Here is a 5,815-nt window from a genome sequence, read left to right as displayed (position 1 = left end):
ATGGTTGAGTTTTAAGGGGGAAAACGTGAGAGAGAGAATCTAGATCTGTTGTTGGACATGACTACATCATATTAGGTGCTTATGCAATACAAATCTAAGTCAATCAAGATATTTTTAAGCATTTTCTATCATTCACTAATTGTGTGGCATTAGAATATGTACATAAACCTCATTTTCTTAGTGTATTTATTGTATTACAATTTTTTGTTTATTCCCTCAGCATCGAAGATATTGTACTATTACAAGATTGTTGTTGTTGCTGCTGTTTGTTGTTGTTGTTGTTGTTAGGTAGCCTTGAGTCAGTTCTAACTCATAGTGACTCAATGTCCAACTGAATGAAACACCATTCCGTCTTGCACCATCTTCATGAATACTTTTATGTTTAAGTCCATTGTAGCCACTGTATCAATATATCTTGTTGAAGGCTTCTTCTTTTTCACTAAAAAAATTAGGACTAAGTGATTTCAGTGGGGCAGACTGGTAATCAGTGTATTTGAAAACTTGCTTCTGTATGGATCATTAGATTATTTCAGGAAATAGGATGATTTTTGCAGGATTCCATTGATGGTTAGAGAAATTCAGAATGAGGGTTCTCCAAAACAAAACACTAAATATCCAGTCAATGTTGACTCATAGAGACCTGTAAGACAAGTTAGAATTATCATAAGGGGTTTTTAAGACACTAATTTTTAAAGATTACACATTTTGTCTGTCAGTTTTCATGCTGTGGTGGCTTGTGTAGTGCCCTGGTGCTGGAAGCTATGTCACTAGCATTTCAAGGATCAGCAGGGTCACCCAAATAGAACAGGTTTCACATAGCTTCCAGACAGACCAGATTATTTTTAAAAATGTCGGAGGCTGTGCACTTTAGAGGAAATAGCTGCTGAAAATCTGTGGAGAGCATCAAAACATCAGATTCTGAAGGCTGATTGAATGGAAGCAGGAAACTGTCTGATAGTGCTGGAATAGCAACCCCTCAGGCCAGATGACACTCAAAATATGACGCAGGAAGAGAGGCTTTCTCAGAATGGAGTTGACCATAATGGCTTGAATGGAGTAAAGGCTTTGAGTATAAAGTTTACGGAACCTTCATTTGCTAATGAGACATGTTTCAAAAGGAGGAAAAACAGCTTCAAAAGTCCACTAATAATCAACACTCACAACGTATGAGGTATAAAGCTCAGAAAACTGGAGGTAAATTAAATTGAAATGGAACAAACAAAGACTGAGAAACCAGGCAAAGTGAGCTGAAATTGAATGGTCTTGGCCACCTTGATCAGGAAATCATATATTTTCCTATGCTAGTAATGGGACAATCAAGAGAAATGACATTGCAATCGATAGATAAAATCTTATCACAGGTAGAATATTGTACTTCAGAATAAATCTTGAAATGTCCTTTTTGACAATAAATGCAATGCCATTCTTTTTGTGTCATCATAATCCTATCTGTAATAGAATATATCTATCTCACACCAAGGAACCCAATCAAAACAACTATGATAAAAATTATACACCATCTACTAAAGCTATGATGAATAAATTGAAGAATTCTACCAATATTTTCCATCAGTAATTAATTAAAAATACAAATAGGTACATTGATAATTATTGTTGATTGTGATGCAAAGGTTGAAAACTAGAATGACATGTTCATAGCAAAGACTGTTTCTCAAAAATATAAAAGGAATCTATATACATGGAATTCTCCAGATAGAAAACACCGAAATCAAATTGATGACATCTGTTGGAAGAGATGATGGAGAGTTCAATATCAGCAGCTAAAACCAGTCCAGAAGCTGACTATGGAATATGCTATGAATTGCACCTATGCAAAGTCAGGCTGAACCTGAAGAACATAAAATAAGTCCAGGAAAATAGTCAATATATGAACTTGAATATATTTCATATGAATTTTGAGAACTTTTGAAGAAAAGATTTGCACTGGACACTAATGATGGAATACCTGGTATGCTGTAGGATGACACCAAAAACATCATGCATGATGCAAGCAAAAGGTCACTAAAGTGACAAGAAAGAAAGAAAATATCAAAGTGAATGTCGGACGAGACTGAAACTTGCTCTTAAGTGTAGGTAGCTACAAATGGAAACAAATGATAAATTCAAAGACTTGAACTGAAAATTTCAAAAGGCAACTTGTGAAGACAAAGTAAATATTATAATGAAATATACAATGACATAGAGTTAAAATATTAAGACAAAGAACATGCTCAGCACATTGTAAACTGAAAGAACTCAAGAAAAAATCCATTCCTCAAGTTGCAATATTGAGAGATTATATATGAAAAATTTTGAATGATGGAGGAAGCATCAAAGAAGATTGAAAGAAACAGTCACTGTACCAAAACAACTAGTTAACATTCAACCATAGCACAAAGCAGCATATGAGCAAGAACAAATGTAATTGAAAGAAGAGGTCCAAGCTGAACTGAAAGCATTAACTAAAATTAAGCCTTCGTGAATTGATGGAACACCAATGAAAATGCTTCCAAAAACTAATGATACACTGGAACAACCCCTCATTTACACTAATAAATTTGAAGACAATGATTTAGCCAAATGCCTAGAAGAGATTCATATTTATACCCATTCCAAAGAAACATGATCCAAGAGAATGCTCAAATTATAGAACAATACTGCTAATATCATATCCAAGAAAGCATGTAAAATTCTGCTGAAGTTTATCCAACTGCCCAAGGTGCCGGCTGAATTCAGAAGAGGGCACGGAATAAAGGATATCATTGCTGGTTTCAGATGAATTTTGGATCAAATAGAGAATACCAAAATGATGTTTACTTGTGTTTTATTGACTAGGCAAAGGCATCTAACTATGTGGAGTATCACAAACCCTGAATAAACTTAAGAAGAATGGGGTATTCCAGCATTTTTCATTGTGCTCATGTGCAAGTTGTACATGGAACAAGAGGCAGGTGTTTGAACAAAAGAAGGGAATGCTGCATGGTTCAAAACCTTGAAAGGTGTGTGTCAGGGTGCATCCTCCCACCATAGTTGTTCAATTTGTAGAATGAGCAAATATTTAGAGAATATGACTTAGATGAAGAAGAATGGGACATCAGAATTGGAGGAAGGCTTATTAAATACCTTCAATATGCAGATGACACAACCTTGCCTGCTGAAAATGAGGACTTGAACCGCTTGCTGATGAAGATCAAGGATTGCAGCCTTCAGAATAAATTCTAACGCAATGTCGCGAAGACCAACCTCTTCACTATTTGACAAATAGGGAACAGCACGTTATATGGAAAAGATTGAAATTGTCAAGGATTTTGTCTTGTTTAGATCCACAATCAATGCTTATTGAATGAACAGTCAAGAGATCAAAGAAGCACTGCAGTGGGAAAATTTGTTATGCAAAACCTCTTTGCGGTATTAAAAGAAGGATATTATGTTGAGTTCTAAGCTGTGCCTAAGATTAGCTAGAGTGTTTTCTTTCAATAATTTCAGATGCATGTTGAAGTAGGATTCTGAGTAAGAAAGAAAGAAGAAACAATTCATTTAAATTTAGTGATGCTGAAGATTGTTAATGTACTATGTACTGCCAAAAGAACAACCAGAAAATGTGTTTAGATGAAGAACATCTGGAAACTTCCTTATATGCCAGTACGGCAAGGCTTTGTCTCATGTACTTCGGACATGTCCTCAGGACAAACCAGTCCCTGGAGAAGGACACAGGCAGAGTGAAGTAGAGGAGCATTGAAAGAGAGAACATCCCCTTACAAGACGGAGTGACACAGGGGCTGTCACAATGGGCTCTCACTGAAGTTTAATTGTAAGGACAGAGCATAACCAGGCAGTGTTCTTTTCTGTTGTATATAGGGTCACTGGGATTTGGAACTATCTGGATGGCACTGAACAGCCTTTACAGAAGCACACTGTCAGACTCTCCTCCTGAAACACATCTAGAGAGTTTGAAGCTCCAGGAGACTTTCCCAATAGAAACCAAGACCTGCTCCACTTCACTACAACTACTATATTCATGATTCTTTCCAATATTGAGATTCAGGAAACAATACATAAAGCCCAAGTAACTTCTGAGATTCTTGGAAATGATAGACTTACTGCTAAGAAACTGTTAATCTATACATGTCATATGATTTGCTTAAAAACATGAAGCATATAGGAAAATCAGGTAAGAATGAAACTTGCTGAACTCAATACAATGATGATACATTTTCCAATCAATTTATTTTCTTACTGAACAGTATTTTAAAAATATTTTTCTGTTCATCTAATTTTTACAGCAGAATGTCAGATCAATATCCCAATTGTCTATACTCATGAACTAATTTCTGGATGGACTCTTGTTACTTTTTATTTTAAAATTTTTATTGTGATTTGGGTGAGAGGTTCTAGAACACACTGGTTTTCTATTCAACAATTCTTATATATATATATATTTTTTTAAATTCTTTTTTTAAAACCAATTATTTATTTATTTATTTTAAGGGATTAAATTGTTTTCCCCAATTTTTTTTAAATTAGGGGCTCATACAACTCTTATCACAGTCCATATATACATCAATTGTGTTAAGCACATTTGTACATTCATTAACCTCATCATTCTCAAAACATTTGCTCTCAACTTAAGCCCCTGGCATCAGGTGTTCATTTTTTCCCCTCTGTTCCCAGTCCCCCCTGCCTCATAAACCCTTGATAATTTATAAATTATTACTTTGTTGTATGTTGCCCTGTCTGATGTCTCCCTTCATCGACTTTTCTGTTGTCCACCCTCTAGGGAGGAGGTCACATGTAGATCATTGTAATACGTTCCTCCTTTCCAACCCATCAGTATAACCACTCACACCACTGGTCCTGAAGAGAATCATCGGCTCTGGATTTCCTATGTTTCCAGTTCCTATCTGTATCAGAGTACATCTTCTGGTCTAGCCAGACTTGCAAGGTAGAATTGGGATCATGATAGTGGGGTCGGGTGGGGAGGGAGGAAGCATTTAGGAACTAGAGGAAAGTTGTATTTTGCATCAGTGCTACATCGCATGCTGACTGGCTCATCTCCTCCCTGAGACCCTTCTGTAAGGTGGTGTTCAGTGGCCTACAAATGGGCTTTGGTCTCCACTCCGCACTCCCCGCCCCCACCCGTCATTCACTATGGTAAGATTTTTTGTTCTGATGATGCCTGATACCTGATCCCTTCAACACCTCGTGATTGCACTGGCTGGTGTGCTTCTTCCATGTGGGCTTGCTTCTTAGTTAGATGGCCGCTTGTTTACCTTCAAGCCTTTAAGACCCCAGGCGCTATATAGCCAGGCACCATCAGGTTTCTTTTAAGTGATATATCTTACATCATAATAAAATGTATATATCATATGATAAGAGAATCTTCACAATGGTGATATTCAAGTAACAGCTTATTACTCAGTATTTATTTTATGAAAATTTGAATATGAAAATATCAATTACATATATTTATTTAATAAAACTTCTCTGAATTAATGATAGATTAAAAACTAAAACTAGGAAGTTTAATTTTTTATAAAAGTATATTCTTTGGTATGAAAGATGTTTATATTTTCTAAGCTACTGAGGAAATGGTGTGGGGGGGCTAGTATAACATCTCAGGCTTCAGTAGGGAGAGGAATAAAACTGCACTACACCAAAGCCAACTGACATAAGTCAGAAATGTTAGACAAGCGTCGACCCTCTGTCCTCTGTTACAGTATTCTGACCTCAACCATTGGTCTCCTAGTACTCCACTCTTGCTACAATGGATTTTTTTTCAATAGGCACATAGTAATCATGGTGATGCTTGCAATTA

Source organism: Tenrec ecaudatus, chromosome 2 (genome assembly GCF_050624435.1).
Source record: "Tenrec ecaudatus isolate mTenEca1 chromosome 2, mTenEca1.hap1, whole genome shotgun sequence".
Classification (NCBI taxonomy): Eukaryota; Metazoa; Chordata; class Mammalia; order Afrosoricida; family Tenrecidae; genus Tenrec; species Tenrec ecaudatus.
The sequence above is the reverse complement of the archived record's forward strand: the minus strand, read 5'-3'. Positions refer to the sequence as shown.